Below are 18648 nucleotides of genomic sequence, written 5' to 3' on the forward strand. Positions count from 1 at the left end.
TCTGTGAAATGGACACTGAAAATTCAGAATACATTAATTCTAAATGCCCGGAACTAGGCAGAAAAAGGCTACACCATCTTGGTGGTACTGTCGTGGCTCAATATAAATTATGGAACAATAAGCCCCGGAATGTGCAAAAATGTTTAAAAAGCCTTAAAATATAGGGTATCTCGGCAGGTTTTGAACAATAGTAACTTAGCAGTAGACTAATAATAGTGCCGCAATTACGACACTGTCCTTGTCAGATTGTGCGCTGGGCAAAACAAAAATTAAATACGAAAAAACCACAACATAAATGCTCAAAAAGTCATACTCGCTTATTTTCATAAGCAAAAACCGCATATGTGTGTATGAGCACGCGAATATGTAAATGTATGCCCAAAAGTAAACCACCGGAAAGTCAGAGTTCCTGTTACTTTTCCGACTACCAGGTGCCCTAAGAAAAACCTGTCATGTGGTCTAGCCTTAATGGATGCGGTAAACTCAATAGGTTTTCTATAGCAAAAGTCATGTAAGAACATATACATATTTGTATGGTATATTTATGTGAACTAAATGAGTGTCTTGAGGCGCAAGCATGTGCTGCTTGTAAGTACAATAATTTTCCTTGTAAGTAATTATCCTTTCTATCAAGCTCAATTCAGCTCGCTCTAGCACAATTCAAATCAGTTGATTTTATGCAATTGTAACTACTCACAACGCCCTACTCACAACGCGCTAGTCTACATGGGGTATACATGCGTAAGTATGTATGGTTATATGGCACGAGCGCCTTAATTTATGCAACACTCCAAAAGCGGTCACTCCACAGCCACACGTTCGCATTTAATGTACACACAGATGTGGGCATATTTCGTACACTCACATGGGGCACAAGTACGTCGTATCAACGCGTATGCTAATGACCAAAAGTCACTAATTTTCGTAGCCACTTTGAAACGCGTAGGCGTTTGTGTTAACTCTTATGTCCAACTGTGAAGTGAGGAGGCATTGATTTGCATAAATTACAAGTATTTAATTTTACACGCATACATACAAAGTTATATGAGGAAAGTCTTCTTGCAAAAGCATGAACTAGAATTTTTTACGTACGAAAGTAATTAAAGGTATTTACACATGCTTAGATTATTATTTTTTATTTATCAGCTATATCAAAAATGCTTACATCCAAATACAAAAAAAGTACTCTGTTAGTTGCCAAGGCTTATGACTACGCCACAGCTCTGCCCTTTCTTATTGAAATTCCTCGTTAATTGCTTTTTAATGAAATTCAGAAGCCAGCATGAAAATTATACAACTTACTAATGATTGCCAACAGTAACAACGATGTAATTTGCTTAAAAGACGAATATACTTCTCCAAACACCTCGACATAGTGCCGCATTGTAGATTCTTATGTAGGAAAGAATGATTAACTGAGAGTGAAGTCAAGATAAGGAGAGTAGTTTTATTCAAACAATGCAAATATAAGTCAATCATACCAGAGAATAGTCTCATATCTGACCTAAATGGGCCAACTTATTTTAATAATAAAATATACTCAGAGCAACTTTTCTTTCCGAACTTCAAAAATAATACTTAATAAGTGTCTGAGTTACACCAAAAAACATTTCTATCTATCAAAGGCTGATAGATTGGAAGGTTTGGCCCACCGAAGCAAAATTGTGAGAGTAACTGCGGCTGGTGGTGGTGGTCGTGGAGGGGATACAGCGCAGACACAATTGGCGCAAAAGATGCCATTGTGTGTGTATCAACACCTGCAGAACCAGTACTTTTTGAAGTGAAAACTTCTTTAGAATCGTTGGGAGTGATTTGGGAAAAAGTGAAACGAAAAAAGCGACCAACTTGGCTACGAAGCGTTATATTATATGTTGATATAAACGTAGCGACGAACTAAATAAAAATAACTTTTATTTTTATTTTTTCTTTTTCTTGTGATTCGAACCAAGGATTTTGGATCGGAAGCTCACATTGCTAGTCGCTCGGCTACCGCGTCATGCTGTAGGTGCTGGCCTAACAGTTATTTAGTTACGAAGCGTTATATTATATGTTGATATAAATAATTTTTGTGAGCGTGTAATTCTCAAAAGGTTTATTAGGTTTATTATTTAAAATGTATTGACTAGGTAGTGTGGTTATCAGCTTAACATCTGATAGATCCTCCATCGGAGGACAACAAATGTTAAACTAATTTTTGGAAATGGGCGAAGTGTTTTAGGGGCTTGCTCTCCACCTCTGCCATGGGTTGACCCGGTATTGCAGTACCGCCGGGATTTCAGCCTTGAATAAATACAAGAAGAAATATACTAATACATTTAGCTTTGGTGGGAAGAGACATAAATTTTTATATGAATACAAGTAGACGAAAATGGAAGAAATTTGTAAGTCTGTTTCTTCGGTCCGTTTGGGTATTTTTTTTGACAACATCGAAACCAAAGCATTTGTATCATATTTTATCTATCATAAGCCACTCGTATCATTTGTTGAAATTGAAAACATTGAGGATGAATAATGATAAAATGAAGAAAATAAAATATGAACTTTATAGCAATATTATAATGAACCTATAATTATCCCGCTCCTAATGCTGCTTTCGTCTTATTCTCTCTCAGTTTGTTTTACGGAAGGTTTCACTTCTATCAAGTCTAACCGTTAGACTGGTATTTTTTTATTAGTCGAACCATCTTTATTTGCTTATGAATCTGCCTATGTTGTCAATTTTCTTTTCTGTAATTTCTTTCAAGTTGACCATCGTGAATTCGCCCACTCACACAGATAGTGAAAAAGTGTTTCTTTATATTCTTCTTGATTGCAGCTTCTACATCCATTTTCCAAAGGTGGCCGGTTATTGTTGACGTAATTCTGAATATGTCTGCTTGTGGCTTTCTGAATAACTTGTCAGTTCTGGATTTGTTGAAATTGAGCACGATTGTTACGCTATTTTGCAGGTATCTGTGCTAGTCCATCAGTCAACGGCCTGCTTCTGAAATAGCGAGGAGATTTTCCTTTTACGCACGCCTTGGCGACAGCTTATTTCTACCGCTTCAGACTCTTCATAGGATGTCGTCCCCTGTCTTGCCAGTTCATCAGCCTTCTCATTTCCTTCTGTGTTCTTATGGCCAGGTACCCAGATGAGAGGTATGTCTGTCATGTACGCTAAATTATTAAGTTCTTCTTTGCATTGTCTGATTAGTTAAGGTGGCTGCTTGACTATCTGAAAATATATGTGCTTATGATAGTTGTTGTGGATGATTTCTGATTATCCTGCAAGCTTTCCTTATCCCGATAACTTCTGCTTGAGAAATACTATTCCAATTCTCCAAGCAAAAGGATTTGGAAGTTTCGAGGACTTTTGAATATATTTCGTGGCCGAAGCCACAATCCACCTTGGATCCTGAATTCGAATCCCTTTCTTTGCGCGTGGGGAACTTTACCTTGAACTCTGTTCTAAAGTCTGGGATAGCGGTATTAAAATCTCATCAGTTGTTAGTAAGCCTTTGGGTGTTTAAGATAACATTATGACCAAACGTCCTAGTATTCCGAAAACCACCTTATTTTATTCTAAAGGCGGTATTCGTTACTGTCAGCCGTAGTTGTAAGTCTATTGATAACAGGCTCCTCGGCAGGCAATGGCAAACCTCCGAGTATATTTCTGCCATGAAAAAGCTCCTCATAAAAATATCTGCCGTTCGGAATCGGCTTAAAACTGTAGGTCCCCCCATTTGTGGAACAACATCAAGACGCACACCACAAATAGGAGGAGCATCTCGGTCAAACACCCAAGAAGGGTGTACGCGCCAATTATACATATTTATATAATTCTTTGTGGAGCTCAAAGTGACTTAATATATAAAAATCTAAATACTACTTGCAGTTTTCGAATTTTCTACCCTAATATACTTATATATCTTACCCTAACAGATATTACTTATGTGACCTAATTTCCACCATAAATATGATTTTTTGGAATACCCCGACCACAGCGGCATCTAGCGGGACCACTTTCTTCAAGCACGTTTAGAAAGTTAAAATAAATTTCCAATGCTCACAATCGAACTATAAGTACGATTTCTATAAATTTAACGATTCCAGCTCCACCAAGCGAGTCCGAACAAACTCGTATGGTATGAATGGTAAAGGAATGAATAAACCACTTACGAACTTAGGTATTTAAATTTAAGAAGAAGGTGGTTGTCGGGTCACTGGGTGAGATTTTTAGGAATACAAGAATAAGTTATCAAATTTCTCCTTTCTATGAGTCAAATGGGCGCAGTAATAATAATTTAGTTTCTGTAGAGCGCAAAATGGCCGACAATTCGACCTAAAAGATCTTTTGTGTCCTTCTACGTGTTTTAGAAGTAGTTAATACTAGTCCTATTGACTAGTACTACTGCCATTAAATGCATCATCATCAGGTACTATATTATTTAACCCAGATATTCCCTGCCTTGGGCTGGGAATCGGTTAAAAGGCAAATTCGTTCAGTAAGTTTTGCGCCTTGCGGACAAATTTCAAAATATCTGCAACAGGAGCTTTTTTGATTTCCTTCGTATCCATTTCATCTCGGTGAAAGATGTGCAGTTTCGTCTCTGCCAAGGCAGGGCAGTTGCACAAGATATGATCTGTGGTTTTATCACCCGCCAGACAGGGTCGCAACTTCGTCTCATTCCCAATGTGAATTTTTGAGAGATAGTAATTTAAGTAATAGTGACCTGTTACAAAAGCTACTATTTTCTGAGGTCTACTTTGCGCATGTTGTGCAATTCTCTTTGTAGGTAAAGCAGACGTACGCCTTAGAAAATAGCAGATTTTCAGAAATAGAAAATGTGGCGTTAAGGACGTAATTACGGTTGAGTAGCAGGACTTCTGCTACCTTTCCAGAAGGGGCTTTTGCTCTAGGTGCTTAAGCCCCAGTTATACAAGCACTTCCTTAGACTTCCTTGACTACGTTCCGGCCAAGGGCTGTCATTTTAGCATCATTCCCAGTATATGTATGGGGATTGCTTATGCTGCTACAAGAACAACTTCCTTGACTAACATCATTATACCTAAAAGATTTTTCGAGGCTAAGAAACTTTTGATACAACTTTCAACTATTCCACTTTTGATCTGATTTTTGATTCTTTATGTATAAAATATCTTTTCACTGAAATCATAGAAGTCATTGTGTGTAGGTAACTTAAAACGGTTTCTAAACGATTTCGCAATCGCAGTCGGAAATATTCAAACAAACAGCAGTACCCCTTAGTTCGAATTTGGGCGACTGCTTTCTGGTTACCTTTCGATGGTACAGCCATAACTGCTGCTGTTGCTCTTGCCCTTTGTTGTAAATGCAATTTTCACATTCAACTCATAATTATGCATTACTGTGTGCCAATATTTTTATTATGCAAATGCATTTCCACGCAAAATGCACACATTTGCATTCCTCCCTCCAGTGATCCTGATTCCCTTTGACGGTGCATGAAAAGGGTTCGCAGGCAAAAAAAAAAAAACAAAATAACGCACACAAAACACATTGCCTTGCTCACTACGGCAACATCTCATGCACCAGCAGCAACAACAATAACAACAACAACGCTGTCAATTTCGTTTGTGTGCGAAACGTTGCACTTTGGCTGCATAATAAAGGATAACACTAGAAAAACAATGGCAACCCTAGAACAATACGGGCATTCAGGCGATGGAAGAGAATATCAGCGCCGCAAGGCAGAAGTCACAACACGCGCCACCCTACCCTTTACTCTGCCACTGCACCGCTGCAATTGAAAGACAATGCAACTGCAAGGAGAAACTGCATTCGCCGATAAGACACTTGTTGGACTTGCCTCTAACCTATGTTCAGCTCATTTGAATTGACGGCGTGCGTATGCGAGTTTGATATGTGTGTGTGTGTGTATCGAAAACCCTCATCGTCAACTCACTCTGACACACAATTGTGCAAAAATTGCGTAAGGATATCCTGACTGGCTGTTGGCGAGCAAAGTGCACTCGATTTTTTTGCGCTTTTCACTTTCTGGCTTCCTCTTTTTCTTGGCTTTGTACTTTCTTTGTTTGATTTGTTTTTTTTTTCTGCTTTTCTGGAGGGTTGCAATTTCGCAAATTGGCTATTATGCTGAAGGGTGATTTTTCGCACGACCCCTTGGCTTAAGTGGCGCCGGCACCGATACAAGTGTGGGAATTTTTGCAATGCTGCCGTAATTTCCTTCGAGCTAAATTGATGAGCTGCGAGATGAGGGTTCGTGCAAATGCCGTTGCATTTGATATGGAAATTTCTTTGGGATACACGCATGCTTGTTAGATATTGATGAACAGCGTGGGAATTCAGGTTTTCATTAGAAAGGTTTCTACACGGAGCGCGAGGAAACGGTGAAAGTGTTTACAGAATGCAAATAGTCTAAAAAATTACTTTCTTCTCATACCTTTTTTAAGATGTAGTTCTGGGATAGAAAGTTTTTGAGACCGTGATAATGCTTAATTAGACCCAAACTTTAACAGAACGCGGTTTGATATTTGACTTGTCTTGTTGATGGGAGTAATCTGGGATGGGAGTAAATGAATTTCTTTTCTTTTTCTTTCCGGCTCCCGAATCGGTATGATACTATTAACGTGCCTCGGCATCCAAAGTTGATGTGCGAATACAGTTTTTTAAATAGAAAAGTTATTGCTCGCAAGTGGTCAGAAATTGCCAGCTTCCTGCAGGTAAAACTGCTCTAGTAATTATGCGGTTCTCAAATTTAGTTTCATTAAAAGTAGTTTCGAGTACACGCCACACCTGCAAGACTTTTATCTAATCGAAGTAAACTTTGTTCAATAATGTGTGTGACTAATTAATTAAAACACATTTTTTTGCCAAAATTCGTTTTTATTCATCAACATAGTCCCCTTTTAGGGAGATACAATCATTCCAACGCTTTTCCAATCTTTCGATACCGCCTTTGTAAAACGATTTTTCTTTGCCTACAAAATAGGCCTCAGTTTCGGCGATTACTTCATCATTTGAGCCAAATCTCTTACCACGGAGCATCTTTTTGAGGTCTGCGAAGAGCCAGTAGTCGCTGGGGGCCAAATCTGGAGAATACGGTGGATGAGGAAGCAATTCGAAGCCCAATTCTTTCAATTTTGCCATCGTTTGCATTGATTTGTGACACGGTGTATTGTATTGGTGGAACAACACTTTTTTCTTCGCCATATGAGGCCGTTTCTTTGCGATTTCGTCTTTCAAACGCTCCAATAACGCTATATAATAGTCGCTGTTGATGGCCTGCCCTTTCTGGAGATAGTCGATGAATATTATTCCATGCGCATCCTAAAATACAGACGCCATAATCTTGCCAGCCGACTGCTGCGTCTTTGGTCGCTTTGGGCGGCTTTCACCGGCTGCATGCCACTCAGCAGACTGCCGATTTGACTCTGGAGAGAAATGATGGATCCATGTTTCATCCATTGTGATGTACCGATGCAAAAACTCCGACTTATTGCGCGTAAACATGTCCAAACAGCTCTTTGAATCATCGATTCATTGTTGTTTTTGCTCCGGTGTGAGCAAAAGCGGCACCCATTTGGAAAACACCTTTTTCATACCCAAACGTTCGTGTATTATGGTGTGTACACTGCCTGCTGATATCTTTAGAATGTCAGCAATCTCCCTCACTTTCACTTTACGGTCGGACATAATGATTTTCAGTGTTTTTTCAACGTTTTCCGGAATAACAGCGTCATTTGGCCTTCCAGTAGATGGAATGTCATCGGTGTTTGTACGACCACGTTTGAATTCGGCATACCAATAACAAATGCTTCTTTTTGATGGAGCAGAGTCCGAATAATGTTTTTCAAGCCATTCCTGGCATTGAACAGTATTTTTTTTTTTCATTAAAAAACAATGATAAATCCGCACACGGAATTGCTTTGAATTCATTTTTTTTAAATACTCAAAAGTAGCGTCACTTAAAGCACTGTTACTTGTAAACAAATGGTCGGATTAACATATGATTTTGACAGTAAGCCTTAAAAGGTTGCCAACTTTCGAAAAAAATATTGATTTAGTACTAGTGCCGCCATCAATGTGTCAGTCACACACATTATTGAACGTCCTGATACTTACAGAGAAATTCCATGTCATGACCTCATGACTTGAGTATAAAAAGAAGCAAGCTGAAAAAATAGCCATTAAAGTGAAGTATCTTCTGCACTTTTTGGTATTATAAAAGTTTTTTAGGAGAAAATATAATGTTAAAAAAAAAAAAATTAATTGAAAAAAATTAAGTTTAAAAAAATTATATATTAATTGAAAAAAAATATTTCTTTTAATTTTAATTCGAAGAATTGCTTATTAACAAAAATTGTTTTATCCCAAAAAAAACATTTTTTGTTTGTTCAAAGTTTTTGGAAACACATTTTTTCTTGGGCTTTCATGAATTTTGTTTTAAGAATTGGTTTATTTTTAGGCTTGAGTATAAAAAGAATTATTATAAAAATTAAAAAAAAAGTTAATTTGCGATATATGCAATGCTGAGCCCTGACTGATAGGGACTTTGAAAAAATTAAAGTTGCGGTGAACCAACTGTTCACCGATAACATAAAAAACGCGATTTTAGTTTTTCACAATAAATTTTATTCCGCACTGGTTGCGGTTCTGACTCTAACTAAACTTTACAAATTATCTTTCTTACCAACTAACTGCTTAACCTAAGCTAATTCGCCAACGTTGCAGTTCCCACCACTTGCTGGTATTTCGCAATCGTTGGGTTGCGCGTGTTGGCCAATATGCTGGCCTTGCAATTCCCAAGCATTGGATATTGCAATTGATCGCTTGCGCGTGTGTCGCGTCAGCGAAAGTTCTTGTGTGAACTTTAATTAGAGCAATGAACTCACGTGTAGTGCAATGTGATCACAGGGTGCGACGTTGGGAAGTGTAGTGGTGTATGGCAATATAACTCCTCCCCCTTTAAAGATCTGCGTCTCGCAGATCAAAGGACGAAAATTGCGAGGGGGTAAAATGTTGTAGAGAGTAATTACAGTTTCCTGGCGACATGTTGATACTGACTGGTGTGGCTGGCAGGCTATTGTCCAGGCGATGGATTTCAGGAGCAGATCTTCCTCTAATGATTTTGTTGTTGTTAGTGTTATCTGACCAATGAGTCGGGATTTCAACTGGCGGAAGGTCTAGCTTTCTATTGTAACATCTCCACAGCATGGCGGCAATAAGAACAATTGCGCATATCGAAAGGATTTCTGAAGCGAGAGAGAAATTTACCTTTTCATTAACGTACCCAAGATACCTTATGTTTTCCATGGTCAGGTCGTGGACGTATTCTAGGTTGACCTTCATTGTATGGCTCTTCACCTTTGATAGTACTGCTGGAAGGGCCTGTGCGGTAATAGTTTCATAACTAGAAAATACTTGATCACCAATGGTGACTGTTTCGTTATTTAATTGGATTACATAGGTGCCATTTATCGTAATAGAGGCATTGCTATTTTTGATTACTCCTTGGAAGTTTGATATAAACACGGTGTTCTCGTTTATCAGCTCTATCTGTGACCCATTCTGTCTGATGAATTCGCAGTTAGCTTCTCCACCTTTTAGGAGTCGCGGTAGGCAACTGCTTTCTTCCAGTTTAATCAAGGATTCTGATTTACATACCGTGGACGAGCTGATTACCAGGCAATTCTTTGTTAGACCGTACGTCTCTTCCTGGTTGACAAGCATCCTGTCAAAAGGGAGATTTAGTTGCTTACCTCCATAGATTCCAGCGCGAGTGACCAGGAGATTATATTTTTTAGTTGTTACTTTTGGCATTGAAAGGACGTAGAGGAGAAGTGTCCCGTTAGTCAGTACCGACGGTTGGCCATATTCGATTGCTTCTATTATATTCTGATATGGGAGCGTTTCTATTTCTGATAGAATTTGGTTAATTTCGTCCATATCCAGTAGGTTGGTGTTGACAATTCCATTCTTTGCCAACTGACATCCCCGCACCATTTCGTTTACATCCTCGCGAAGAAGAAAAATGTTGTGAAGTGCGTTTTGTCTGAATTCCATGATTTCTGTTTCCTTTACCACGTTATTCGTGCGATCCACGACCTCGTCGATTTTTTCCAATACCTCCTGTGTAGCCGTGAATAGTTTCTTATTAACCCTGTACTGATGGTTGTTATTCTGAATTATTTGATTTTGACTGTGCAGGATATTGTTCCAATCCGTTGCGTCAGGTGATCCTGCTATCCATTTCCACGCTGAGCCTAGCCAGTCGATAGATCGAGTATTTCTTGCTCTACCTGTGTTGCCCATTAGTTCATGAAGTCGTTCTAGCGTTTGATTGATGTAGTGCTGTGTTAATATCTGGTCCTCAATTCGGTTTGTTAAGTTTTCCATTTGCCTCAAGGTTGTAGCATATTGTTGTAGATTGATGACGTGTACCAGTTTGAATGACCCGCCAATGATCCACCCGTTTCCATTTTGGATTGTTACGATCGGAGCCTTGTAATTGAAAATGTTCAGACCGCTGATGGCATTTGCCAGCAGTGGGAATCTGCAACGCAAGATGTTAATTCTATTTTAATGTAGTTAGTAAGTTAGTAGTTGTTAGGTTCTAAGAAGGTATTTCGTAAAAAGCGAAAAATGTTGTTGATAGTAGGAAGGTATTATTAGTAAGCGGAATTCTCAGGATTAGATTGAATATCATTAAACTAGTGTTACTATCCTGGTTTAGGATTTTAGCTTTTCCTGCGATATTATTTTGTTAGTGTGTTAGTGGTTTAAAGTTTACAAGTGGTTTACAAGTTATGTTATTTATTTTTGTATTTTTTTCTTTTGGATAAAACGATTTTTTTATAATGATTAGTAGGGAATATTAAAAAGAAAAATTTGTTTAAATTTACTTTATATTGTTATTACAAAAATATTCGTAAATAGAAGTGAAAAGGAACAGAAAATTAGGAAAAAAACAAAATGGGAAATATGTTGGGTTTGTGTTTTTTTTTTTTTTTTTTTCTTTCTTCTCCAGCCGATTATGCGGGGGAGGCATTTTAAATTTTGTTTTTTTTCTTCTTCTCCAGCCGATTATGCGGGGGAGGCATTTTAAAAAAAAAATTTTTTTTCTTTTTTTTTTTTTTCTTTCTTCTCCAGCCGATTATGCGGGGGAGGCATTTTAAATTTTGTTTTTTTTTCTTTCTTCTCCAGCCGATTATGCGGGGGAGGCATTTTAAATTTTGTTTTTTTTCTTTCTTCTCCAGCCGATTATGCGGGGGAGGCATTTTTAAAAAAAAATTTTTCTCTTTTTTTTTTTTTTTTTTCTTTCTTCTCCAGCCGATTATGCGGGGGAGGCATTTTAAATTTTGTTTTTTTTTTTTTCTTTCTTCTCCAGCCGATTATGCGGGGGAGGCATTTTAAAAATTTTTTTTTATTTCTTCTCCAGCCGATTATGCGGGGGAGGCATTTTAAATTGTGTTTTGTTTTTTTTTTTATTTCTTCTCCAGCCGATTATGCGGGGGAGGCATTTTAAAAATTTTTTTTATTTCTTCTCCAGCCGATTATGCGGGGGAGGCATTTTAAATTTTGTTTAGGACAGAGGGCCATACTGTTCTCGAACCAGCTACGGAGAGATCGCCAGAATCCCGTTTGGAAGTAGTGTAGCCATTTGTCAAATTCGATGGCACTACGAGCCTACTAGGGCACGATTCATCCCACTAACAAGCCCGCTCTTGTAGTAATGACCATTTCCTTTTGTTCTGGACTAGAGGTGTTATCATTTCTCGAACCAGCTATGGAGAATCGCGTTATCCGGTTAAGGCACGATTTGTCCCACTTACAAGCCCGCTCTTGTTAGATTAACTACCCCTTAGTACCAAGTGTTTTTTTTTTTTTTTTTTTTTTTTTTTTTTTTTTTTTTTTTTTTTTGTTGAAGTGCTAGGATATGTATTCCTGCGTTTCACATTTTTTATGTGAGTTTTATGTATTTTCTTGCCACTTAGCGTGGTGACTGATACTTTATTGTCTTTTGCAACAATTTCTTTTTTATACACGGGTTTTTGCTTTCCCTTAATCTGCTTATCCTTCACGTATATGACATCGTTTTCGTCATAACGCTCCGGAAGAGATCTTTTCTTATTGTGACGTTCGATCTGGTCTAGCTGCTTTTTTGTCAGCAAGGCTTTCAAATATTTATTAGTTTTTCTACTTTTTTCTAACAGCTCCTGATAGTTAGAGGATTTTGCTCGATTGAAAAATATTTCACTTGGTTTTTGGTTTATAACCGAGTGAATTGAATTATTGTATCGATCCACTGCTATGTTAACTAATTCTTTTGTCCTTAACTTTGGGTTGTCTATCTTCAGGCATCTAATTATTTCAATTAAGGTAGAGTGGAGTCTTTCTACCTGACCATTCACTTCGCTTCTTTGGGATGGTGTGCGATACAATTTTATTCTTAAAGAGTCTAACAGGTTCTGGATAATTGGACTAATTAAACCGCGCTCGTTGTCGGTCACGAGAATATCAGGTGTTGTGAAATAGTGTAGGAGTTTTATTATTTTGTCTTTAAGGTGCAAAGTGGATTTGTTACGTAAATGGAAAAGTTTCGCAAATTTTGAGAATTTGTCGATAACACTGAGGAATTTCTCCCCTTGAATTTCGAAAATGTCCAAATGGATTATCTCACAAGGACGTGATGGGATTGGGGTTTTTTGCAGCTCTGGTGCATTCGGATGCCTATCGTATTTACTGACCTTACAAGTTTCGCAGGACGAGACATATCCTTTGATTATACTGTTCATTCTGGGAAAGTAGTATTTCTCCAGGAGTTGTTTCTTATTCTCTGTGGCATTGCGGTGAGCCCTTTTATGTTCTGCCCATATTATATCGCAAATTCTATCCGGATCCCTCAAATCTTCTACCATAGTCTGAGCTACTCGGATCTTATATTGCATAAAATTTTCTAAATATACCTTCTGGAGTAGTCCTAATTGAGCTTCTGGAATCTTAATACCATTGATTACGTTTGGTCTTAGTTTTTTCTTGAGGACGTCGATAAGCTCTGCTTCGCTAATTCCCTCTGACCCTAGGTAGTGTCGCGAGTAACCGGGGTGGGGTTCCTCGAATATTTCCAACCTACCTCCAAATACAAGTTGGTTTCTGAATACGTTTATTGGCGCTTCCACGAACGGTATCAGATCCGAATTATCTTGCTCCGCACTGTGGACGGTGTTGCCTGTTGAATCGTCGTCGGTTATCGATGTAAGGGGATTCGCCTGAGTTTTTAAGCGGGAAAGAGCGTCTGCCACGACGTTTGATTTACCTGGTTTGTATATTATTTCATAATTATATTCTTCGATCCTAGACTTCCATCGCTTTAGTTTTGCATTGTAGTTCCGGTTGCTGAGGGAAAACGTCAATGGTTGATGGTCGGTGAATATTCGTATCCTCTTAGCGCCATATAGGTAGTTCCGGAGATTGTCCAATGCCCAAACAATGGCGAGCATTTCCTTTTCGTTGGTCGCATATGCTTCTTCCGTAGTACTTAGGCTTCTTGATATAAATGCTATTGGTTTATCCTTACCATCGTAATCTTGTGACAACACGGCACCAATAGCGAAGTCGGAGGCGTCAGTTGTCAGATTGAAGGGTTTGTCGAAGTTGGGAAAGGTTAGGACTTCCGATGTCGTCAGTATCTCCTTGAGATCAACGAATGCCTTTAGGGCTTCTGTGTCCAAGCTTATGGGTACCTTTTTGGACTGCGTTGCCTTTACCTGTGCGTGCTCTCCTCGTGTGAGGTTTGTTAGCGGTTTTGCAATTTTAGCGTAATCTCGGATGAATTTTCTATAATATGATGTTAAACCTAGGAAACTTTTAAGTTCCTTTAAGCTGGAAGGAGGAAGCATTTTTCTTATTGAATCTACTTTTTTTGGGTCTGGGAGTATTCCCTCGGAGGTCACAATATAACCTAGAAACTCTACGCTTGTTTTAAGGAACTGCGTTTTTTCTAGATTAACTCTGAGACCTGCGTCCAAAAGCCTATGGAGAATGGTCTCGATGTCTCTTAAATGAGTATCCTGGTCTTTGCTGAAAATTATAATGTCGTCGATGTATACGAAACATGTACGACCTATGAATTCTTTGAGCACGTCGTCTATCATTCGTTGAAAGATAGAGGGTGCATTTTTGAGACCAAAAGGAAGCCGCAAAAATTCGTATTTTCCATTCATTGTGGAAAATGCCGTTTTTGCGATGTCGCTGTCCTTCATTGGAATTTGGTGAAATCCCGAAGTGAGGTCAAGTGTTGTGAAATATTTAGCATTACCAAGACTCGCGATGGTGCCATTAATGTCAGGTATAGGATACGTGTCAGGGACAGTTACTGCGTTTAACCGCTTGAAATCTATGACCATTCGATATTTCTTTTCCCCATCAGACTGAGATTTTTTCGGCACAATCCATATGGGCGAATTGTATGGGCTTTTTGAAGGACGAATTATTCCTTCTGAAAGTAAATTCTGGATTTGCTTCTCAACTTCTTCGCGCATGTTTACAGGGTAGGGGTAACTTTTTGTGTAGATAGGGTTTCCGGTATTAGTTCTTATTTCGGCTTGGACATTGGTTTGGATTTCCATACTGCGGTCAACCGGACCAAACAAGGTTTCGTATTTATTTAATATTTGGTAGAGCTTATTTTTCGTAAGGTTAGTGATATTTGGATCCAGCGGGATGTTTGTTTCTATTTTATTAACTTGTTGCGCTATTTTTCGCTTAAGGGGCAATACTACATTTGGTTTTAGCATAAGGACGTTGAGTTCTCTATCTATTACCGCTTTGACTTCAGTCAACGTGTCGTCGCCTATGATCCCGTCGAACGATTTGAGTCCTGGGAGGACGAAAAATGTGGTGGGAGTGTCCTTGCCTACAAACTTAAAAAAATATCCACATACTTTTCTGTCTACTTTTATGTCGCCACCGGCAGAGGTTACTTTGAATGGCTTTTCCACTGGCACGGTGTTGCGTGCTACGCGTTCACTGATGTAATTTTTGTTTGCCCCCGTGTCGACTAGAAACTCTAACATACCCTGATCATGCGTAACATATTCTAAATATGGTACGCCAGACATGAGGCTCCTATGGTAAAATTTACCTGATCCTCCGTGAGTTGTTCTTTGTTTGCTGTATCCGGGTTAACTTCTTTGTCTACCGGTATCAGGTGGAACAGTTTTTGTGGTTTATTAGCTGTTTGGTTCATGTGTCCCGTGGAACCTGCACTCCTATTTGCGCCGTCATATGGGGTAAATCTAGTAAATCGCGACTGGGAAGATGGCTCGTAATTTGATTTTACCAACGCCGACGGAGTGCTCCGCCAATTTTGCGGTCTTGTTTGCCCCGAACCTGAGTAAGACGGTCTTGGTACTTTCCGGTTGCCATCTTGCCACGTTCGCTTGTTGTTCGGCTGGCGTGGATGTTGCTGGTCTGAATAGCCTTGGCCATTGTAATCCCGCCTGTTACGGGAGAAGGATGGGGTATCAATAATATTCCCGTCACCTCTATTTGCTAGAGATGGACGGTGAAATGTATTTCTGCGGTCCGCATTCCGCAACTTCAGGCAAGCAGAGTATGCTTCTGGTAAGGATTTGACATTTTGAACGAGGAGCAGGGCTGGTAGATCCCCGTTGAGACCTCTAATGAACACATCTAGGGCTCTTCGACGGTGCGCCTCTGTCAGCGCCTCAATTGTTTCCTTATGTGCGTACTTCTCTGGTTCTATCGTGTTTATCATTAGGGATAACTGTTTTTGGATTTGCGAATAGAAGTCGGATAACCTCTGCCGCCCTTGAGACATTAACGTCAGTTGCTGCTCCAACGTTTGTAAGTCTCTAGTGTCTGCGTAGTGCAGCGAAAGGGTTTCTTTAATTTTTGCCCAGTCTGAATCGTGGATGTTGTGCGCAAGTAGCGCAGAATCGGCCGCCCCCCTAATTTTTCCCCTAATATGTCTTAGGATGGCGGTATATATCGGCTTGTGCCGCACAATTTCGTAGTCTTTTATTACTAACTCTACACTATGCACCCAGGAACCATAGTGTTCCCGTGAACCATCGAATACTTGCAGCTCCTTGACACAGTCCGGAAGCTTGGCCACTTGTGTTAGTTCATCTTCCGTTCGAGGCGTAACTAGCGGCTCGACTGGTTGTGGCCTGGTGTCCGTGGACTGTCTCCGTACCTCCAGTACTTCCCTCTCTATTCGTTCCAGGTCCTGTGTAAGGCCTTGCAAGGAGTCATCTCTGTTCGTTGCTTCCACCCTATTGAGACGCTCCTCAAACTTCTTTACCTTACCAAGAATGGCATTCAGAGCGCCATTCATCTCTGTTAGGGACCTCGAAATCTCGTCTGTGTTCATCTTCTTAAAAATAGAAATATATATAGGTAGAATAGATTTGTAAACTTACACAAACCAATATTTCATTGGCTTCTTGAAAAAACGGCGATACCAAATGTTTCCAAATTCAGAGTTTAGTCAAAAAAAATTTTTTATTTTTTGTTTTTTGGTATGCAAAATAAATCAATGCAATTAACTTTTCCTTTTTTTCCCGAACTTGATTTCCTTCACACGAAATTTGCTGTTGAATTGGCAAATATGCACAAAAGCACGCACACACACAGCTAAGTATTGCACTTCACAAAGGATGTTTGACTGACTTTACAAGCACCAACTGGCATTCCAACAAAGCTTAATTTTTATCAAAAAACGAAAATTCTATTAAGATTTCTTGTTTCAATTCGTTTGTGGCAAACCACATAAAATTTTATTCAATTAGCACTTTATGTTACAGCAACTGTCTATGCCGATTTGTTGTTGACTTCGATTTTGACTCCGTTTTCACTTTGCCATGGAAAATTTTGCTTGAACTTTTACACTTTGACTGTGTTGCTTTGGCACATGTAGAAAAATTTTGTTACTATCGTTTATTGCTTTTTTTTTTTTGTTTTTACACTTTGCACCGACTGCTCGGGCGCCACTTAAGCCCTGGCTGATAGGGACTTTGAAAAAATTAAAGTTGCGGTGAACCAACTGTTCACCGATAACATAAAAAACGCGATTTTAGTTTTTCACAATAAATTTTATTCCGCACTGGTTGCGGTTCTGACTCTAACTAAACTTTACAAATTATCTTTCTTACCAACTAACTGCTTAACCTAAGCTAATTCGCCAACGTTGCAGTTCCCACCGCTTGCTGGTATTTCGCAATCGTTGGGTTGCGCGTGTTGGCCAATATGCTGGCCTTGCAATTCCCAAGCATTGGATATTGCAATTGATCGCTTGCGCGTGTGTCGCGTCAGCGAAAGTTCTTGTGTGAACTTTAATTAGAGCAATGAACTCACGTGTAGTGCAATGTGATCACAGGGTGCGACGTTGGGAAGTGTAGTGGTGTATGGCAATATAACTTATATTAATTGAAAAAAAATATTTCTTTTAATTTTAATTCGAAGAATTGCTTATTAACAAAAATTGTTTTATCCCAAAAAAAACATTTTTTGTTTGTTCAAAGTTTTTGGAAACACATTTTTTCTTGGGCTTTCATGAATTTTGTTTTAAGAATTGGTTTATTTTTAGGCTTGAGTATAAAAAGAATTATTATAAAAATTAAAAAAAAAGTTAATTTGCGATATATGCAATGCTGAAAATTTTGATATAGATTTTTCTAAAATGGAAAAGTGGTTTGAAGTAAAAAAAAGTTAGTAATTTTCAGATGTATTCAATATAGAAAATTTCGATATCGAGTTTTTAAAGTGGAGTAATTTCGGAAATAGGAGAAAATGTAATGGTAAAAAAATAAAATTAAATTAATAAAAATTAAAATTAATAGGAACAATGTTTTTTCTTATTTAATTGCAAAAATTGTTTGCTCCGAATTTTTTTTTAATTGCAATTGTAAAAAGTGCTTCATTAAAAAAATGTTTTTTGTTTAAAATTAGAAGCTGAAACATCATTATGAAAAGTTTTTTCTAATAGCTGTCGCCCCTCAACAGGCAATTGCAAGCTTCCCAGTGTATTGCAACCATGGAAAAGCTCTTCATAAGAACCATTTTCCGTTCGGAGTCGTGTTGAAGCTGAAGGTCCCTCTATTTGTGGAACATCATCACGTCGGCCAAACACCCAAAAAGGTGCCATAGCTGAATATGCTTAGTAATCCCATAAAGTTTCATAGTGGAACTCTATTCAATAAAAAAAATTGATTTTCGGTGATGGAAATCTTTATTTGGACCTTTAAATCTTGATCGCATTTTCCATGACTTTATTCAAGATTTCCATAAGGGCTGTGATTGCATGCCTGCCTTGTTGGCACAAACTCATTACTTCAAGGAGCACCAAAGAAAGTTGTCCTGGATGGTTTAATTGAGTGATCTTGCAGGCTATGCCAATCATCAAACCAGAAGGGCAGGAAAGCCCTCCTTTGCAATATCTACTGTGGCCCGTGCTGTGTATGCGGTTGCACCGTCTTGCTGAAATCACTTGTTCACCAAGCTCCGATTATCCAATTCCGGAAGTAAGTAGTCGTTTGTTATGGCCCTGTAGCGTTTACGGTAACAGTTCCCGTATTGCCGATGACGTCTTCAAAAAAATACATGTCAACTATTCCTCCCGCGTGAACGCCGCGACTTTGATG

At 38.8% G+C, this 18648-nt stretch overlaps 1 pseudogene; it reads left to right on the forward strand.

Annotated features, from left to right (window-relative positions):
- Positions 1-2103: 2103 nt before the first annotated feature.
- LOC129246537 (U2 spliceosomal RNA) lies at positions 2104-2289 on the forward strand (annotated as a pseudogene).
- Positions 2290-18648: the final 16359 nt, after the last annotated feature.

This window comes from Anastrepha obliqua, chromosome 4, assembly GCF_027943255.1.
Source record: "Anastrepha obliqua isolate idAnaObli1 chromosome 4, idAnaObli1_1.0, whole genome shotgun sequence".
Lineage (NCBI taxonomy): Eukaryota > Metazoa > Arthropoda > Insecta > Diptera > Tephritidae > Anastrepha > Anastrepha obliqua.